Consider the following 22,353-nt stretch of genomic DNA (forward strand, 5'->3'; position numbering starts at 1 on the left):
AACCTCAGGTATAGACATGCTGCTTCCTACACTAATACCATTCCTGGAACTCAAAATCACTGCAAGGCAGGGGGTGCAGGTCATTGGTTAAGCTGTAAGGCGTCTGACTAGAAAGCACAAAGCGTTGAGTATAAACTCCAATAACACACCACTACCCCCCCCACACACACACCTGCAGAAATGAAATTAGTGAGAACACAGACATGCTGAGGAATTTATTTCAAGGGAGGGAGCCCCTGCTTCTAAGCTCAGATGGAGACCAGTTGTGGGGAAACCATAATAGAGCTGTTCCTTCTGCCCCCGGCACCCATTCTATTCAATGAATCTCTTCTATCCCTGGCTTGACCTAGGCCCAGCTGGTCTTGTAACCCTTTGGCCTGTGCAATGATAGTGACTCCCAGCCTTCCTCCAGTGTCACCACAGAAGAGTCACTCCATGGGTCCTCCAGTGCTAAAGTGAGTAAAGCACCAGTGCCTGGCACACAACAGCCTTCAGCCTCTAGCTGAGCACCTCTCAGAGTGCTGGTTTTGAAAATGTTTGAGGCCGACAACCAAAACCCTTTCTCAAGCATCACTGCACCTGAATCATCAGCAAGGAAAATATGTGGGCACACATGTACATCCTGCACTGTCGCCCTCTTCTTGTTGGTGGCAGCATCCATGATAAGAAACATGGAAAGCTCACAGGACAAGAGGAGGTCAGGTGATGTCCCCAGGAGGATGGTAGCACAAAAGGGGGAAAAAAAAATCCAAACAGCATGGCATGGCCACCTGCTCACGCTTTGTCAGCCTCAGGATGGCAAGTAGAAACCTGGCAATCACTGTTGAGCAAAACAGTTGGGGACATGTGCCCTATCTATGTATGGACCCCCCCAACTGCAAAACACGGTTCTTCTGCAGTTCCAATCAGATTCAGATCTTGTTTACCTGTTTAACCTCACACACAGGAACCCACATGATATTGACCTGAGCTGAGAGCGAGCCTTGACTACCCAACCCCATTTCAGCTTTGTGGCTTTCCCTCCTCCCAGATACCTCATAGTGTCAAAGAAGTAGAAGGATGAACAGGCGAGCTAATGAATCTGGGAATGAATGAATGAAAGAATGAGTGCACAAACATCTCTCAGTTTCCAGTTCTCTTCCTTCCACCCATTATACAGTGTGGAAGTACTCTTGCCACCATACAAAGGATTCTGGTTCCACTCCTGCCCAGGAGCTTTCAGTGCCTCCCACTGGCTCCCACCAGATAATGCGCACATGGTGCAGAGCCATAAATAAAACTCCCAAGCCGACCAGCACTCCCTCCACCCAGCTCCTGCCCGTTCTTGAGACATCTATCCACAATGTTTTCAGGGGACTCCACCTAGGTAACTTCAGGGGACCTTCCAAATGTCAGCTTCATCATCACCTCCTCAGGAAGCCTTTCCTGACTGCCTTGGGCCAGCAAAGCAGCTTGCAATCAGCCATCTTTATTAAATCTCTATTCTGGTCAGCAACTCCTCCCCCTCCCCTTTGTGTTTCTGAAACATTCTCTACCAATCTCTCCTTTTACTTCTGTTCTCTCATGCCTCACTCAGAACAGAACGTGGTAGGGATGAAATCAACGTGGAAAGAATTAATCAATTGATCCTGTGATTCCCAGGAGACAAGGTGTTCCCCCATGGCTCAGTGCTGTTGTCAGGCGTTGTCAAGGACACTGTAAGAGGGGGAACACCGCCCCCTTTCTCTCCGAGCTGAACAAAGCTCAGGTCCCATATGGTGCCTGCAAGCCTCTCTGCAGCCTCCATGTGCAAATGTTGAGGTTCCCGCCCATCTCCTCCAAGAAACAGGGCTTCCTCCGGCGCGGCGTGTGTCAGTGGGTCCGCTGTCTCTGGGACACGTGACTGGGGAATCCCATCTGCTTGTGCTCACGCCCACCCGTGACAGATGAATTCATCTGCAGTGCTTGCCAGGAGCAGCCTCGCGAGAGGGAGGGAAGGAGAGAGTGGGGAGAGGGAGAGGAAGAGGGAGGGGGGGAGGTGAGGAGACTGATGAATTATTCATGGCAGCAGAGTCTCCTCCAGCCTCCCAACCCAGGCAGCCTGGAGAAGCCCGGGAGGGGCTCTGCATGGGGAAGGTAGTCGTGAACTCGGGGAGATCCAGGGTGTTCCAGTGCCTGCCATTCCAGTCTATTTCCACCACAGCCCTGGACCTCACTTACAGAGCAGGACTGGCAGCGTGGATGGGGGAAGAGCTCGTGGTCTCCCCTTCGTGTCTCTCCTGGCTTGTGCACAGGGCACAGCACTGGAGGAGAAAGGGAAGCCAGGGGATCCCCTCTGGCAGAGGAAATGCCTGGCCTCCCCTCACCCCACTGGATTTGGCATTCTCCACGCAGGCTGAGGGCTGGCGGAGCCCTCCCAGCCCCAGCGTGTCAACTACAGCTGCTATTTCCAGCAGCTTCGCCACCAGAGGGGTCCTGTCGCATTTCACACAGAAGAATACAGGATATGGGAGGGCTTGCAGTTAGGTTTGGGTATGAGGCTAGGGGTGGGGTAGCAGGATGGAGGAGGAGGGGGGGAGGGGGAGGAGGGGGAGGAGACAGTGCAGGGGTTCTCCTGGAGTTTTGCCTGGTGACACAATCACCTCATGTCCAACCCCTAGGATCAATCATCAGGAAAGACAAAGAGACAATGGAGATGATCTTTTTAAGACAGGAATAAAAAAAACAAAAATGGGTGTGAACCAAAGGGCTCCAGAGGGAGTCCAGGAACTTCCTTGCTCCCCAGGGATCTGGAGTCACCTACCTCACTGGATCTCACGGTCACTAAGCAGAAATAGGTAAACAGGAGAAAGGGGAGAGGAAACAGCAAAGGGCAGCAAGTCTGAAGGAGGAGAGACAGAGAACGGCCAGTGCAGGGCTGCAAGCCTCAAACCACCACCTAAGAACTGGAGGCACACATGGGTGTTAAAGACACTTGGCCAGAACCCCAGTACTGGTGGTTTATGCCTGTAATCCTGGCTACCTCAAGAGGTTGAAATTGGAGGATCATGGTTCAAAACCAGCTTTGTAGGAAAGTCCATGGACAGGGCCCTGAGTTCAAGCCCCAGGACCAGCACAAAAGTATGTTTTAAAGACACTTGGTCAAGTTGCAGTGTCACTCTGGTACTCTTTGGCGAGACTGTATCATCTCAGCACAAGAAAACGCAAATTAAAGCCTCCAGTACTAGTCCTGCTGACAAAATCTACACATGGGGAGTCTCAAGCCAGTCCTGGCCTGACACCTGACCCCACTTCCTATGTGTGCGCCATTTCCAACCCTGCCCAGAAGCCCGAGTTTCCTTCCAGTGCTGCTCCTGAGCTGAATGTCTTTGCCAGCCTGGGCGTGGCAGGTATGAGGATTCTGCAGCCTCCACTCCAGCTTGGTTCAGTGCACCTGTCTGTCCCAGGCTTCCTTCCAACATGGCACTTAGCATACAGGCTCCTGTTGTTTACCTTCTGTCTCCCAAGGGTGGGGAATTCCCTTTCCAGGTGAGGGGAGGCCCAAGGGCAGAACAGCCCCAGTTCACAAATGAAGAGACTACTTCTCTCCTGAGTCCCCATCACTTCCAAAGCTTTCCTAAACGCATCTACATCAGGGATAGCAGAGCCGGCTGCTGTGGGTTTTCTGCGTAAGCAGGTTATTACTCACATGAGTGACCCACAGGAAATGAGAAGGAAACAATTACTTTGAGGCCTGAGGACAAGATAAATATAAGCTCAGCTCACAGGCTTCTGAAGAGGACTGGCAGCCAGGGGAAGGGACCTGTGATGGAGGCCCAGGGACATCTGGACTTTGTGTGGGCATAATGAAAAGCTGGGGATGGCAGGCAGATAAAACAGGGTCTGTGGTTGCCATGGTCACCTGTAAGACTGGCCCGTGGATTTGCCTCTGCCTGGGGGGCGGGGGGGAGCTCCAAAATCCTTCTGAACTCCCTGACTCATGCCTATCCTTAAGCTGGGTGCAGGTGGCTCAGCAACTGAGGAGGCTGAGATCTACAAATGGAGACCAGACAGACCAACCTCAGAGTTCAAGACCCACTCCTGGTACCCCCTCAAAAAAGAGGAATAGATCCCCACAGGCTCAATAAGCATCGCATCTCGATAAAAAGGACACTTGCTCAGCGAAATAAAACTCCCCTTAATGCCACATGTACATGCATTGCACTGCACTTAGCTCTCCTTCATAAACTTTCCAGAGACCGCTAATTAAAGTCTCGCGTTTGTGCACTGCATATCATTAATATCATTATGACAGAATGCATTGTAGGAATTAAAATGCACCACCAGAAGAACTGCTGTATTAACAATCACCTGCTACTCAAAATTGTCTGTCGTGATGATGAAAGGCCCCTATTGGGAAAGGAAATTCTGCCCCTCCCCCCAACACCCAGCCCCAAACAACCTTAAATTATCCTAGGCAAGGTTACTTGAGAACCTGAAACTCTTGCTGAAACCTGCTCCCTCACTATGAACTGCATTACCCCTTTACTCTACCTTCACTCCAACAAACCTGTGTTTCCCCCTTTACTTGCACATGTTTTACTTTGTTGGAGACACCAGTAACTTGGAAAGGTACCTGAGACACCTGACCAAGTGTACTGCTCTATAATAGGAGAGCCTGGAGCAGCAGGAGCTCTGGCTTGTGTGTGTTTTCTCTCTCTCTCTCTCTCTCTCTCTCTCTCTCTCTCTCTCTCTCTCTCTCCTCTCTCTCTCTCTCTCTTTCTCTCTCTCTCTCTCTCTCTCTCTCCCCCCTTCTCTTGTATATATAGTATATATATTTATATATATTTTAAAGATATATTAAATATATATATTATATTTATATAATATTTATATATACTATATATAAATATACTAATATGCTATTAATACTATACTAATATATAGTATATATATTTAGTATATATAGTACATATATATATATATATACTAAAATGCAATAAACTTCCTCTAATGGCACATGCACATGCATAGTGCTGAATTTAGCTGTCCTTAAGACCTCTAATTAATCATTCATAGGTTTTTATCCAGGCATTTGCCACACCAATAAATATATAAATAACTAGGCACAAACAAAGGTATGGAAAAGGGACAGCCTTAAGATCACATTCATCCCAAATGACCTTTAGGTGACAGCATCCTAAGGTAAGCCCACCTGCACACCTGTTTTCTCCCTTCTGTGACACAAGTGGCACAGCACTTCCATGGAGAACAGCAGTGAGAAAGATAACGGCAGAGTGAATCCCCGCACACGGCAGAAAGCCCAGTGAGATAGCTTGCATCCCTGAGAGGCGGCTGATCTAAAAAGGTCTGTTAAGACGCTTCCTGGCCCAAACCTGCTGAGGAGCAGAGTATGGGGGCTCTTTGAAGCAGGAGGGAATCTAGTCTCCTCTGGCTCTCCACTGGGCAGCAGAACACTGTACCTTTTATCCTTTACCAGCAATACTAGTATGGGTTTGTGTCTGGATTTCTAAGTTCACCTGTCACAGTCAGAGTTAAACACTGTCATGTTGTCTCCCTGTGTTGTACCATTGTCAGTTGCCAAAAGCCACTCAAGCGTCTTGAACACTGGGACAAGACAGAGTCCTTCACAGCCTCAAGCAGAGGCAGGAAAGCTGTCATGGAAGCCACAGGAAAGGCAGTTCAGGATCACACCTGTCTCCCCCATCAACTGTCATCTGTGCCTCCAAAGAATGGCCCCCTGAGAACTGTTTCCAAGTGACTGATACATTCAAGGGATTATTCTAGGTGTTTACCAGTGTTCGCATGGGTCTTCAGGACAAGTCTGTGATATTCAATATCATTACCCATTTTAGAGATGAGAGAATAAGAGATTCATATACCTCCCAATGGCTTGCCAAGGCATTCCAGAAAGGATTACATCTGTAGTCACAACTGAAGAGATGTGCTCAGGATGGTCTCTCAGAATGTCGATCTCTCCCAAGAATGACCTTCCACATCAGAACTTATGATTCAGCCTCAGTCAGTTGGGTTTTACTATGATTTTAAGAAATCTCATGTGTTGAGAGCCTTCATCTCCAAAATTCATTTGTCAATGATATTTGAAGATGGGGCTTCGGAGTTAGATGCTGTGGGGGTGGGGCATGTATGAGACGAGAGATACCAGCTACCCCATTGGCTATGTCTCTTCATGGGGTGGCCCCTGTCATATCATGATGCCTCAGCAGATGTCATCCCTGTATTCTTAGATTTCTCAGACTCCAGAACTGTGAGCCAAATAATTCCTGCTCTTTATAAGTTACCTTCTAACAGGTATTTTGTGATAGCAACAAGAAAGTGGACTGTGAACAGGTACTACTGCAAAGCTCCAAGATCTGGGGAGCTTATACATACATGTTTCTTCCTCAATTCTGGAGGCTGGAAGTCAGACACTGGAGTGGCTGGGTTCTAGTGAGGGTTGCAGACTATGCCCTCCTGTGGCACAAAGAGAGCTCCCTGGGGTGCTTCGCACACAAGAACTAGTCCCATTCACAAAATCTCCATCTCTAAGACTTCAATCAAACCCCAATGCCCACCTCCTCTGCCACTGCACTGCATTTCTACACGTGAATTTTACGATGACATAAAAGTATTGTCCATAATTGCTGCTCAGCTCTAGGGACAAACATGTAGCTGGTTAAGTCCTGACATATGGAAGAGAATGTCAAACCCACAGACGGCACCCATCAGCACTCTAAGCTGCCACACTCAGGAGACCAGCCCAGGACTGGATGTCGCTCACTGACACTCAGACATATGTGGGCTATGTTCCTTATCCAGGGTAAGAGGGGATGAGGCAGCTCCCAGTAGCATATACCAGGGACACTGAGGCCAGAACAGACTCAGGAGGAAAGAATTTGAGACAAAGGATCTGGGCAAGCATATGAATTTAGTCACTGCTCTCTGCTTAGATGAACAACTAATGTGTACAAAGCCTTTATGTAGCGCTGTGCTGCTCTAGTAGCCTCATGGTTCTAAGCTTGCAGGATATGCTACATCCCCTGTGAGGGCTAGGACAGCTCTGGCTTTCCTGCTGAGACTGCAGGTAAGTGCAAGAGTGGGGAACATTCCTGCATTTCTATAGGGGGAGGACTACCTACTATGTATCTGTACTCCAGCACCCAACTATCACATAGTAGGTGTACAAAAGAATGCAGGTTGGGATGACAAAGAATACACTTAATTTTTTTAAATCTAATGATCATTATGCGTGGTTTTCTGAAATAAAAGGAGATGCCAGGCTGGTGGGTACCAGGGGATGGGCAGAGAGAAGGGTTGAACGCTTATATTATCAAAATGTCTGTGAAGGAGAGCTTGGCTATGCTTTCTTGGCTATGCTTTCAATTTTTCTGATAGGATCTATGTGCAGCTGTGACGCACACAGTGTGCGCCTCCAGTTATCTGTAGCTAAGATATAGATATTTGGAGAGGAAATCCATCCATGCACATGACCCACAGAAGCCCTTCACAAAGGGTAGCTTTAAGGAAATGAAATTCCCACAATCTAGTCCCAAATCATTCCATAAGCAGTCTCAAGAAACCAAGGTTGGGAAATGGGAAATGGTTAACAAAAGGAGGACATGAGCGGCAGGATCGATTTTTAACAGTGTTTCAGATCAACACAAGACACACAAGGAAGAGACATTAAAATCTAAAGGGTAGCCAGATAGCTCATAGGACCAACATGGCGGTTCCTAACCTGCAGGGGGCTAGGTCACAGAAGGGCTTAGCCTAGGGCAGAGGTCAGAACATAGCATATGCGGGCGAATCCAGTGAAAGGATGCTTTCCTAGCAGGAAAATGGCAACCTCGGTCCTAAACAATAGATGAGAACTCAGGGAAGATGCTCCCACCATGTGAATACTGGCTTCACTGGCTCTTCACCTAGATCCGTCTGATCAATCACAAATGGAGTTTAGTTGTTACAAGAGTTAATGAGGTTATGATGTGTGGATCCTGAAAATGATTACGTGCTGGCCCCATTTCCCAAAGGGAAGCAAGGAGGAGCCCTGATGGCTTTCTAGGCTCCTTTCTAGGCTCCCTTTGGCTTCATCAGGCCCCTGGCGTCCCGATCACACCATCAGTACTAGGGGGAAAAGAGGGTTATAGCCTCCACTTAGAGCTGTTGCCTCTGCCTCCTGCTGCCTCCTTGGACCCTCTGCTGGCTGACATGGATGAAATGATTCCCAGGCTCACAGCACACCAGACAGCTTCTCTCACCTCGTCCTTTCTCAAGGGATGGCACCACCTTCTGGCCCAGCTGCTCCAATCAGAAACCCACAAGACAACCTTAACTCTCCCCTTCTTTCACCTTCACATCTACCCCAAATCATCACCTCTCACCTGCATCATCACTCTAGTGGCCTTCCATCACACCTGTGCACAGCCAAAGAGCCCCAGAACTCACCTTAGCACTTCTATTTGGCACTTATATTTTCTTCCAAGCTCTCCATTCTTTGCACCCCATGTTCACCTGGGCTCCTCTCCCATTGTGAAGGGCCCCTGAGTTCCTTGGTCCTCCTGTACTCATTAAGACACATGGCACTGAGTATGCATTGGCATTCTAGGTCTTAAGTCCTACTCAGTTCTACAATGGCACTTTCCTCTCTCCCCTCTGATCTCAGAGTAGGAAAGATTCAGCTTCCATTACCAAATGGTGTTATCCACTCTTGACCATCTGTCAGGAAAGGAATGGAGTGACAAAAGTTGAGAGTCTGAACTCCAGCCAGACTCCTGTCTTGTCCAATCGAGAGCCATGAGACATGACCTTTGGACCATTCTGTAACCTCCTCAGGGTGCCTAGTCTACTGAAGCATGAACTCATAAACAGCTCTCACCTCGGAGAGCTGAAGATGGTTATACATGAGCCCCACTTGGTCAAGTGAGCAGATCCCTGAGCGTCCATTTTGCAGTTGAGCAGGCTAAGACTCAGAAAGGCAAGGAACAATCAGTCTCTCAGACACAAGTGGAGAAGTCACTCTTCTGATGAACCCAGATTCCTGACATCTGGGCCATACCCACTACTTCATTTTCCCATGGAGCCTAGCCCTGAACCACTTCATCCAGCCGGCCAGCATTGATTCACGAGCAGAGAAGTTGCTGTGAAAAAGATTGGGACATGGAGAAAACCTTTTCTACTTTGGCCTGGTTGGCTCTAAGAGCATGACCAAAAGTAAGTCAGAAGAATTATTTTCTGGGATTTGAAGAAACCTGCATGACTACCATAAATGTGGCCCCAATCCTTTGCAGCCAGCCAGCCTCTTAGTCACCAAATTTCTCAGCATGTCAAATGACTGTCCATAACTGGACTGAGCAATCTCCAGACCACACAGTGCCCTGTAACTGTCTCCAGGAACTGGGAAGGAAGGAAGGAAGGGATGGTGTTAGCTCCTGATACCCAGGAAGCAGGCCTCATCTCTACACCTCACCTCTTCCTTCCAGGGTCCCTTTGCTTTCCAGCTTCCCCAGCTCTCCTGCTATCACAACTCCTTCATGATTCCAGTTTCCACAGGTTCTGTGATCCTATCCTCCATCTCAGGTCAGCTTATGCAGCTATTTTGAAATCTCATCCCTTTAAACTCTGCTTCATTTTACAGATGAGAAGCCAAGAGAGCAAATGAACTATTCCAAGTACCACAGAATGTTAGTGACAGGCCAGGGACACCATCTGGGTGGATTTCATTATACTTCAGCTGACCTCCATCCTGCCCTATGTTAGAGTAGGCTCTTGGACTATCCTGATATATCAGCCTCCCAGAGCCACCATAACAAACTAGTTAATAGGACAAGGTTGGCACTGGTAACTCATGCCTGTAATCCTAGCTACTCAAAATGCTGAGACCTGAGGATAATGGTTTGAAGCTAGCCTGAGTAGGAAAGTCTATGAAACTCTTATCCCCAGTTAACCACCAAGATGCCAGAAGTGGAGCTGTGGCTCAAGAGTCAATGTTCTGACTCTTTTTCTTTGGATTATATACTCAGAAGTGGGATGGCTATGTCATATGGTAATTTTATTTTCAATTTTTTGAAGAGTATTCATATTGTGTTCCATACTGTTACATCCACTCACAGTGTACAAGGATTTCTTTCATTCCACATTCACATTAACATGTCCTAATGGTGTGAGGTAATAGCAAGCTACAGGTCAACACATGACCATAGTTAATGATGAAATACAGAAATAACATAAATATATAAAATATTAAAATTATACAAAATCACTTATTACTAAAATATTATAATAAAATAATAGAATAGGTAAGAGTGCAATGAAATGTTGCCATAGAAGAAAAAAGGATTTCAGTGGGTGGATATGTTAATTTACCTGTTGCACGTGTACACTTATAGAAAAAGGACATATTGTGTCCTGTAAGTACACAAAATTATTAGCTGTCAATTACAAATAAAAATTTAGAAATGGTAATAATAATGTCTACTTTGAGACATCCTCACAAAGGTGAAAGACAAAATATCTAGGAAATAACTAGCACAAGGGCGCAAATGAACACTGTATAAACATCATCATCATCATCATCATCATCATTTTTTCATATATTTGTATTGTAATTAATAGAAGGGTTACATTATGTTTACCAGATAGAAGGTGCATTACTTCACAAACATTGAGACCCTTTCTCATGTCTTGGTCCCCATTTCCCTCCCCCCACTCCTGCCCCTCATCTTGTTTTCCCCTCTTCCCTATCCGATTTAAAATTACCAAATAAGTATATATACAATATATCATATCAAATAACAAGGTGAAATACTGTAACAATATGAGATAACAAAGGGACAGCAAAAGAGATGAGAGATAACAGAGTACATTAAGGACAGCAATCACTCATTATATGGCTTTTGTTTCTATATCCTGGAGGTCCTTTCATTTAGTGTCATCCTATATGACCTTATGTATCTGGGTTTTGCTCTATTGTAAATCTCTGCTAGGTGAGCCCAAGGTTTCTACTGATAATGAGAAATGAGGGAAACCATTGGGCCGATGTTTCTTTGAGTCTGGCTTACTTAACTGAATATGATTTTTCTAAGTCTTTCCATTTCCTTACAAATGGGACGATGTCATTCTGACAGCAGCACAGAATTTCATTGCATCACTATCATTATTACCATGCCTCTTTCTATTCAATCTTTACATCGGCATTTTTTTAATATGTTAGTGCTCTCTCTCTTTTCCTATCAGCTGCGACTCCAAAGCCTGCATAAAGGGCCCAGAGTAGTTATACACCTGGAAGGTTATTGTAATTGCATGCAGAAAGTTCGCTGTTTAAAGGACTCCCTGAGGGACTCTGTGTGTGAGGCTTGGCATCCTCCAGCAGTGAATATTAATCAACTCAGGTATCTGCTGCACTCATTAGTATTCACTGTTGTGTTCTAGTTATCAAGTGGGGCACAACTCCTGTTGGCTCAATGAATCTGTGTATTTTAGTCATGACGGTATTCAGTCCCATTGACAGGTTGTCTCATTCTCTGATTCTTAGACAATTTCTCAATTAATTCAGAATGTTTTGTTCCTCTCAAGCACCTCAATGTGACAACATATGGAAACGTTGAGAGGGAAATGAATCCTACCCTTAAACAATGCCCAGGTGCAAGGAAATACAAACACAGACTCTGCAAGGAGTGTGGCAGACAAGATAGAAAGAGCCACAGAAGAGATTCTTCTCCAGCTTTGGCAGGAGACTTTGGGCTGGAATAGGAAAGATAAAAGACACAGGCTTTGGAATCAAGAGGCCTGGGTTCAAATTTCATCTCTGCTGTGCTGGTTAAGGTTCAGTATCATGAGCTGTCTTGTCATCGCAACTCAACAGAACCAACCTTCTCTACCCCATGCAGAAATCAGAGGTAATATCCCTTACACTGTCACCATCGGGATGGGGATAGTATCCCAGAATGGAGATCCCTCCTGTCACAGAGCTTGGAAAATAAGCCAGTCCTACCTTGTAGGAGCCAGGGCACCGCATCCTCTGATACTCCAGAATCTGAGTCCTCTGGCCCTGCTGTTTACTCCTGATGCCAGTGCAGGCCCCTGTGAACTTCTGTGGTTCACAAGGCATGTCTAACTCCCAGGGTAAACCTGGCCAAACAGGCTGAGTAATGGTTTCAACATCTTTCATAGAACAAAAGATGGAAAGATAGCCACAGTCAGCTGCCTTGAGGGTAAAATGGCTGTGACCAGTAGCTTGATGACCTTATGAGAACTGGGCTGCTCCCTCCCCCAGCCTCTTCCCATCCCTATCATCCTGCACCCCTAAAAGGTTGTCTAGATTGAGGTCTACACTTCCTGGAGCCAGCTGAAATTCTCCTGTCCTTTCTGGGAAGGGAAGGAAAGAGGGAGGAAGGGAGGGAGGGAGGGAGGGAAAAAATCCTTTTCCATCTAACTCCCAGATTGCTGAGGACGGGATAAAACAAAACTACCCAGTAGCTGAAATTGTATCCCACTTCTGGATCTCTATCCATTTCCACGGCAGCTTTATCATTCTCTACGCAAAAAACAACAACAAAAAAAACCTACATTCTGTCCAGAGAACAAAAACCTACTTTCTCCCATTTCTCACATATCACAATAAAATCTTCCTTGTCATGAATCAAAACAAGTTTCTGTGACAGATACTCTACCAACAATAAACACAAGTATACAGAAATAAATAACCACTGAGCCTGGATTCTACATTACCTCTCACTCCTCTCCTGTCAAGTATAAACAACACTTGGGTACCTGAGGAGGGGTAGACTAGATCCTTCTAAGTCTAACATGTATTGTTGCTACCTAGAGAACAGGAAACAAAAGCAGAACAAGGCAAAAACATAAAGCTACCAACAGGAGAGATGAGCACAGGCCAACAGAAGACAGCAGTGAACACAGGCTTCCTCTCATATTCAGAATCTACATGGCTGTTGGTACTCTCCAAGCACTGTCTAGAAAGTGTCCAGCAGCAGTGAGTCATGAGTGATTATTGATGCCTTGAGGAGTGGCTTGTCCGCCCCAAGAGTCAGCTGCTAGGAGCGTAGACCTCAGTGTGGTGAAGTTCAGAGATGTAGACCCTTGAAAGGTGGACTCTGCTGCAAAACAATTCGGACATAGGTATACTATGTCCAGACAGGATTACCAGAGCCTGGAGAGCAAGCTGTTAGAGAAGAATGCCTGCCTGCTGAATTTCTCTGGCTTCCTTTCTTGCCACCTGATCTCCTCCTTGCCAACACAATCCTTGCATGGTGCCACCTACTATACTGTGATATAGCCAAAAGGGCCCCACAGAATGCCGACAACATGCTCTTCGAATCTTCAGAAGTGTAAACTTAGGCAAGCCTCATGTTGTTTTCTTCTTAGGAAGTACCCAGCCTCAAGTTCTTTGCTATAGCCACAGGAGACAGACTACTGCAGTTGCTTATGGTGGTGTCTACAGAAGGCAGGGACATGAGTCAAGACAGTGGCTGAGGGAATACGTTTGTCCTTCCCTCAACAAGCCAAGAGAACCACCACAGGCGTGCACCTCACACCTCAGGGTGGGAAGTCAGCTCTTACTCATGGTCTCCAATCTCTCAGAAGATTTCTACAACCTCATCGCTCTCTCTTGCTTAAGATTCTTAAGTCATTATAACAACATGATAAGTAAATAAACAGGATTGGCTACCCCCCCCCAAAGGAGCAATCAAGAAACAAACCATCCTGACTAGCCGCTCAGCTGTCTTTATTTTTTGCTGTGCTACCCTTAAAATCCTAGGAGCTCTGGCTCTAAAGCAAATCTCAGAAGCAAGGGGGTTGCTGCAAGCTGTATTTGTTCTCTGCAACAGCAATTGAAAATGTAAAAATAACACCCTTTGTTACAGGAAAGCTTGGGATCTGAAAAGCAAAACTGGAGAATCCAAGGTTTGTGCTCCCTCCAGATTCCCCAGAGTGCGAGACAGCCAGCAGCAAATCTGCATGCCTGTCTCCAAACAACGGCCTATGAGCAGAGAGCATGGCAGGTTGGGTATCTCTTCAGCAGAGCCCAGATCTCTTTCCATAAAACAGCTGTTCATTGCTTTAAAGATTTTTATTAAAAATTCCCCACAGGCCAATTATAGGTAATACTTCTTGCCCACAGTCTAGCCAGTGGGCATGGCCACACCTTCTATCTCATGCCTTAGCCTGCAGATGTTTTCTCTGCCTGCCATGTCATCACTCTGGTCGCCCACAGGGTTTGTCCCTGTGTTTCTGATTTGTGTGTGTGTGTGTGTGTGTGTTCCCATCCCTGAGGGTTTCTGCCTCTCTATCTCCTGATCTGTACATTTCAGCTCTCTCAGTGCATATCTGTCTTCTTGTTTAGTGTTTCCATCTTCACTCCATCTCTCTTTTCTATTTCCCTCCCTCCCCACCTCTTCTTTGCCACCCTTCTTTCTCTAAGTCAGAGTCCTCCCACGGTCCAGGTTCTGTTTCCATTCTTTCTGCCTCTGGAGAAGTCTTTTCCAACTTGGAATGATTTCTTTGGGAACACATCCTCTGAGCTACTTTTGCATAAGATAACTTATTTACAAAACATTTATATGATAATTAACATAAACAATTTAAAATAGCAATCACAGCCTCTGGTCCCTGGAAACCCAACACATGGAAATTAGTCAGCATTTACTCCTTGCCTGCCCCATCCCAGGGGAAAAATGCATGCCACAGATGCACAGGAATGCACACATGTGCACACATAAGACCACTTGCACACAAGAACACACATGTGCATGTATACATGCTTATGCACACATGTTCATTTGTGTATACATACACATATCTGAGCTTTCCATTCTATGGTTAAATAACAATGACTAATCCTTAAACATGCTACCATGCTTGTGATTCTTTTAGCACATCTCAAAAATGAAAGGCACAGTAAAGCATACTACCTTGAATTATATATGTACCTTATGTTATGAAAATTCTCGATATATCTTTCACCAGGATCATTACTGACATACATTCTGAAACACCTCTCTTTGTGGCACAGAAGCATATGAATTTACTGAAATAAGTAGACGCCCATTGTGTTCTGAGACCTGATATAGAAGAAAAGACCACTCTTTCCTCTCAACAGATACACAGTGATGAAAGACATCTAGACAGCGTATCATTCCATGTGTGAGAAAGGCAGTGTCAGAGGTCACATACTGAAGAGGCCAAGGGGACCTGCCTCATGGTTTCAAAGCTGAGTTCTTGAGGGACAGGTTTTCCACTGCAGGTGTTCTTCTGGGCGCAATATTAGCATTTGGATTTATGCTTTATGTTTCATGACATGATTCAAAAGCCCTCTCCTGGAACCCATCTGCCTGGATCCTCGCAAGCACAGTGCCAGGCACTCTGCAAGCACCAGCTGCACCATGGAGAGGATGGTACAGACACCTCTGGGGAAGAAGGCATCTCTTCTTGCTGAGAGCTCCAACAGACCCATCCCTGGCTCCTGGTAGAGGTCTAGCACATGTGGACTGAAACCAGCACACACAAAAAATACAATCTCAGGAGGTGGTACTGTGGCTCAGAGGTAAGGGCAGAGCCTTGAGCTGAAGAACTCAGGGACAGCACCCAAGCCCAGAGTTCAAGCCCCATGACCAAAAACAAGACAAAACAAGGAAACCACAATCACATAGCTTTGTTCCTTCAGCAAATTAAGAGAGCTATTGGGAGCCATTCTACTTTGATTATTTGCAGTTATGAGGCTTGAACCCAGTGCTTTATGCACTCAACCACTGAAAAACCTCTGAAACAAATTTCTACTGAGATCCCATCTGTCCAACCTATGCCTGGTCTCTTAAGCACCACTATGTTTTTACTGTTACTCCAAGCCCACCCTCAAAGGTCTGTCTCAGTGTCATACTATAAAACAAAAGTAGGGAGAATCCTAGAATGCAACTTCCTAGTAACCCCGCCCAAAGCCTACTTCAGCTCACACTTTACACCAGCTCCTGAATCAAGTTACCCAGCGCCATCCACAAATTCATTCATTCAGGAAGCACTGATGCAGTCTTGAAGACCAATCCACCAGACCTCCATTTGCGTACTGAGTCAGGATCTGCTTTGCCCTGAGTGATCGACTGCCATTCAGCCACTTGCTTCTTCCATGATCTATTTCCTCATAGACATCACATTCCTTTGGCTCAATTTTCCCTCCAGATCATCTGCTATCTATCTACATCATCTGGAACGAACATAGCAAGCCAATGGTTATCACTTTTAAGAAAACATTAGAGTTACCCAGAAAAAATGAAAAGACCAATCTCAATCTTAGTCTCAAGTTAGTGAACCCGAAGTCAATGTCCTTAGCACTTGCCCTGGGATGTTCAGCCATCTTGTCATAACTTAGTGTAATGTGGTTGCCTCCACTGGGCTTGATAAACTCACCCCTCACATGGAAATCTACCAGGGTGGGTCCTACCATTCTAGTCTGAGGCCCATTCTCATCTGTTCCAAATGAGACTCTGTAGCATTGAGCAAGCTCAATGGAAAAATCAACCTTCATCTTCTCCTCCCTGCACATTCAAACCCGTGAGTCAGTTCTGGAAAGTAATTTCTTGCCAATCACCATGTGCTCCTCTCCCCACAGCCTAGAGTTCTTTTCCCATTTAAATTCTCAGAAGCTAACGATGAAATGTATACCTCTCAGTGTTGGCCCCATTTGCCCTCTCCTCCTCACCATTCCAAAATATCCTCCCCTAGCTCAGCAAGAGAGACTCAGAAACTTTTCACCAGTTCGTAGCACCTTCCAGAGGCTTCCAACCTCCCTTGAAATCCCAAATACCATACATCAGGATTCTCCTACTCTGTCAACACCCACAAAACCTACTACTCCTGGGTGATTCTTGCCCTTGACCCCAGGAAGAACTGTCTCAGGCATCACTCACGTAGGGCAAGCACCTCCATCTGTGACTACAAGCACCTTGTGCCAGGATCTGAAGAGATGGCTCACACGTCTAGATCCAAAGCTCCTTTCAATATGACTTCTTGCCTAACATACATTCAGGTTCTGCCTCTTCGGGGTTGGGGGCATATAGGAAGGAAGTCTATTCCTTGGTAAGATCTGAACTCTAGGGAAGTTACCATCATCCTGTATGTCTTGGTCCAGATCCTCTCAGAATGCAGTAGGAGAAGCCTGCTTAACAAAGCAAGACAGCTGGACTCTTCTGTCTCACAAGACGGATGGCATTTGGCTCACTTGTGAGAAGAGCTCCATGTGTGTGCATGACAGATTCATCTATGTGCACTTCTCCTCACAGCCCCAGGCTGCGAGGAGAGAGAAATAATGGATGTTTCAGGGATGGCCATTTCCATGGCACTACTAAAAATACTTCCACCACTCCTGTTAGGGCCTATGCGAGAACCAGTCCAGCTAGGGCAGCATCTTTTACAGAGGTACAAAAGAAGGGACCATGGAATCCCAGCCCTGTGTACTCCACAGGTGGGTCAGGCACAAGGTGGACCCTTAGTGTCACCTTTAATGAGACCTAGAACCTAAATTCAGGTTGGGTAAATGTGGAGTTGGAAACTGAGGGGCAAGTTTCTGAAGAAGGTAGACACCCAGTTAGGAGACCAGCAAAGATCTTATTGAAATCACACAGGAAGGAAGTTGGGCATGCCTCTAGTATTCAACTCTAATGCGTTTTTTTTTTTAAGTCTTGATTGATTTAAGCTTTGGACTTGAAAACAACATATCCAGTATTTTGACAACTTGTGTTTTGTTATGGCTCGGGATTCTGTCCTATTCATTTTCTGCCTTAGGCCCTAGATGTCTTCCCTGGTCACGTCTCTTACCATGAGGCTCCAGTTGCCATGGATTCTCTCCTTGGCCCTGATTAATTCAATTCCACTCCACTCCACAAACATGAAGGCAGGGCCTGCCAAGAGTCTTCCCCATCCCATGCGCTCTGCAAATGTAATCATGAGTGTGGTGTTATCTCCTGGGAGTGTGATGTCTACTCCAAGTCAACAGAAAATGAGCAAGAAAACCTAGGATCTAAATCCAGTTAAATAAAACCAATGTGTTGACCTATATGTCCTAGTGACTTCTCAACAACCCCATGAGGTAGGCATTAATATTGCTCCAGAAAAAGAAAATCTGATGTCTAAATTGGAAGTTGCCCATCACTCCTAGAGGGGATTCCCTTTTCTCCTTTCAGAGTGGACAGCAGAACTCCATGCTCTCTAGTCTTTGAACTCTGGAATTTATACCAGCAACCTCCTGGATTCTCCAGCTTTCTGTCTCAGGAAAGCTAGGCATTTGCATCACTGGCTTCACTCATCCTGAGTCTGTTGGTATTGGACTGAGACACATATTATTTTCCAATGGCCAGGTGTGGGGTTTCTCAGCCTTCATAATTACATGAACGAATTCCCTAATAAATCTTCTTCCACATATCTTTGCCTATGTCTTCATTAGCCTGTCTACCCAGTTGCTTCTGTCTCTCTAGATAATACAAATTCAAATGGAAATTCAGTTCCCTCCCTTGTCTACTTAAACATTTCCCATTCTGTTAGTCCAGCTAAGAACTCCAAGCCTCATCTCAGCACCACCTGCCTCTCCCATTTCCTCTCATGTCTCTGTTCTCCATTCTAGACACACTTTCCTGCACCACACTTCAATGCAGTGGCTTCTTTAAAATGTCTATCTTTTCCACTAGACTGAAAGTACCTTGGGGACAGGAGTTAAGGGCTCTTGCTTGTCCCCAGAGTGGCTTTAATGGGAGAGGAACAGGATAGCTCAGTGATTACTGAACTAATAGCCTAGTTCATTCAAAGAATAATTTTCTACCACTTGAAAAGAGGTAGCGCAATAACCAAACACAAAATTCCAGGGTAGATTTAAAAAGTAGGGATTTTTTTGACATGCCAAATGAAGTGTCCTCAGTTTTGGTTACAAAAAGGTAAAATAGCCTTGGTCACATCCAAAGCACGATGCTGCAACATAGTCCATTTCACTCAGCAACTTACCACATATACAACCACGGTCACAGAGGATTATATTGACCCATTACATCATAGTTGTGTTGGTTTCTGTGAATACACTCTATGATGATTGTTCTATGAAAAATCATCAGGCATGTTTCTCAGACCATGTTCCCATAATTTATTGATGTGTGACTGTAATATGGTAATAGTGAAGGAACATGCTACCAAGCTCCCTGAATTCTCTAGGACCTGCAACTTCTCTGAGACTGTATGTACTGGAGGTAACTTAGAGCCAGCCCCATTAGCCCCTACTGGCTTCCAATGCAATGAGATGTCATCATCAGCCATTCTGACTGTGGAAACAACCCCCAACTGTTTGATATGTGAGATTGCTCCTACTGCTGAGAGGAACAGGGCACAGTCAGATGTCTCTCCATTTCCCTCCTGTCTGCTTTCCTTTCCAGCCAACCAGGTTGTGCTTATCTCCACCCAGAAACACAACACATTCTGCTTTCTGAACATCACAGGGGGAGACATCAAGGTTGACACAGGTAGAGGGGCTGCTGGGGGTATGTTGAGTTGATTGTCTTATTTCTGTGGAAATACTATCTCTCAAATAATCAAGTGATATTGCCATGGCATCTTAAAGATATTAATTGTGTGCCATGGAAAGCTACTATATGTGAAGACTTTATTTCTTAACTTATTTATTTCATAATAGATCATATAGAACTAGAAAGAGTCCAGTCATCACAAATGAAGGGAAAGAAAACAAAAAAGACCTATGTTTGAATCTCAGTTTCACCATTGATAACCCCCATAATTTATCTTTTTTTTTTTTGCCAGACCTGGGCTTGAGCTCAGGGCCTGAGCACTGTCCTTGGACTTTCTCAAGGCTAGAGCTCTGCCACTTGAGCCTCAGCACCACTTCCGGCTTTTTTCTATGTATGTGGTACCAAGGAATCGAACCCGGGTCTTCATGCATGCTAGGCAAGCACTTTAACCACTAGGCCAAACTCCCGGCCCCCCATAATTTATCTTAATTTATCCATTTCTTGATATATAAAATAAGGATGAAAATGCCAGGGGGGAAAAAAGATACTAATTGTAATCACTCTTTCCATCATGCTGACCTGGCTCTGTTTTTCTCCATTGTTCTTATCATTGCTTAACAAACTATAAAATGGAGACTTGGCAAAGTTAAATTATTTTTTGAGACTACTCCCTCCAATTCAAATGTGACTTACTCTAAATCATCCAGACTTTAAAAGCCAAATCAAAATGAGATGAATGCAGACAGCTGCCAAAGCTAGCTCCTAGAAGGTCACGGGGCTGTAGGAATGTTCAAACACTCAGTCACCTACAAGGACAAATTGCTAACTGTCAATATCAAATGTTTCCTGCTGGCAGCAAGTGCTGGGAAAGAGGTGAGAAACTTGTAACATTGAGCCAGGCTTCTGAAGGCAGTATCCCAGAAACCAAATGATAGCAGATAGGAATAAGGATTCCATGGGTCCAGTGCACACCTACATATGAAAAGGTTTGGTCCCCAAAATTCATCCCTGCAGAACCATGGCCTCTCAAGTAGGGAATTCATACATTCCATCTGCAGATACCGAGCATCCAGCAAGTACCAGGGCTGCTGTCTCAGAACTAGATATTTAAAGCTGGACCAGCATAGATGTAGCAAGGGACCCAGGCTCCCCAGCTCATGATAAAGAGTTGATGTGAGAAGATCAAGAGGTATACACAGGACATCCTAGGTGGATCATAGATCCGCTATTCAAATTTTAGTTATTCTACTTAATTTCTTTAATTTGATTGAATATCAGATTCTTTTATTTGTTAGTGCACCCATAATAAATACCTGAATATTCTGTGAACGAATGCTGTAAGGAAACAAATGGTGACATGAATAGGTGTGACCCCCAGCTTGGTCCTGGTGTTAGTTGACTGGGAACTCCTCCAGGAAGTCAGGGGTGGGGGTGACTCTCTTTAGAGATGAGGAGCTATATTCCAGGTCAGGAAGCTTTAGGTACCACCATGTAAGCACAGAAGGTCACCTGATGATTTGGAACTAGTGATGCTCAGTTCTCTCTCAGAACCTTCCAAATCTCTGCTTTAGCGATCAAGAAACTGAGAGCAACTTGCCAAAACTAAAACTTGTTTCAAGAACACTGGTGGATCACACCTGTAATCCTAACTACAGGAAGTTGAGATCCAGAGTAGCAGAGCTGGAAGCCAGGCAATGCAGAAAAGTCCATGAAAGCCCATCTCCAAATCAATGAGACAAAAGAAGGGCCAGAGGCACGACTCAGGTTGTAGAACACTAGCTCTGAGCAAACAAAGTGAGAGCCATTGAGTTCAAGCCCTGCTAATCATACACACACACACACACACACACACACACACACACTCACACACACACACGCACGCATGCGCACATACACATAAACATGCCTAGTTTGAAACCTAGAGGAAATACATCAAGGAAAAGGAGGAAGAGAAAATTCAATCGATCTTTTCGTGACATCCACGGAAAAGCTACATTTCACTCAGAGGCTGATCTTGCTCACACCAAGAGGTTTAATATATCCACCGCTTCACATACATATCACAGCTCTGGAAGTAGAGCAGAGGCCAAATTTATTAAATTCATTTAATAATTCATAATTATTATGTATGTGCTCCATGAAATGTTTTGCCATCATTCTAGCAAAAGCATTCATTATATGCTATAATGAAGATAGTCATAGGATATGTACTCCATGGACAAAATGCCAAATCAGGGAACTTTTTGAGCTAAGGTTATAGTTGATGAGATAGTTTTGAATTTATTATTATTATTATTGCTGGTTCTGGGGCTTGAACTCAGGGTTTGAGCTCTGTCCTTGGGCTTTCTCAAGGCTAGCCCTCCACTACTTTCACCGCTTTCGGCTGTTTCTATGCACGTGGTACTGAGGAACTGAACTTTTGTCTTCATACATGCTAGGCAAGCACTCTACCACTAGGCTAAACTCCCAGCCCAATAGTTTTGAATTTTAATATTAGAGATGCTCTGCTTGCTGAGATGAGGCTGTTGCAATGGCTGAGCATGTACGCCTGGGAATGAGCCCTGGTTTTTAAACTGCTCCAGTCAAGCACTGCAGAGAGGTTAGAATGCTAAACTCTGATCACAGAAGGAATTAACAGAACATTTTAATTTGAGCACATCTCTATCACTAATGATCATTTTCAACCTATCTTAAGCTTGTATTGAGATCCATACAGAATATTTTTTCTTTCAAAACTTAATATAGGTATTTTATAAATAAAATAGATACCAGAATTCCATTTGGATTTCTAAAATCTCTCATCCAAGGAGACTGTATCTTGTTTGTCATGAAAGGGAAAAACAAACTCTGAAGATATTAGCTG

The 22,353-nt window shown here is 45.1% G+C and overlaps 1 protein-coding gene across 1 annotated transcript in view; it reads right to left on the reverse strand.

Moving 5' to 3' along the window:
- Kcnq3 (potassium voltage-gated channel subfamily Q member 3) overlaps positions 1-22,353 on the reverse strand; it is a 246,737-nt gene that overhangs the window by 194,075 nt on the left and 30,309 nt on the right. The window lies entirely within an intron of this gene.

The sequence above is a fragment of the Megascapheus bottae genome, chromosome 9 (genome assembly GCF_031878675.1).
Source record: "Megascapheus bottae isolate mThoBot1 chromosome 9, mThoBot2.hap1, whole genome shotgun sequence".
NCBI classification, from domain to species: domain Eukaryota; kingdom Metazoa; phylum Chordata; class Mammalia; order Rodentia; family Geomyidae; genus Megascapheus; species Megascapheus bottae.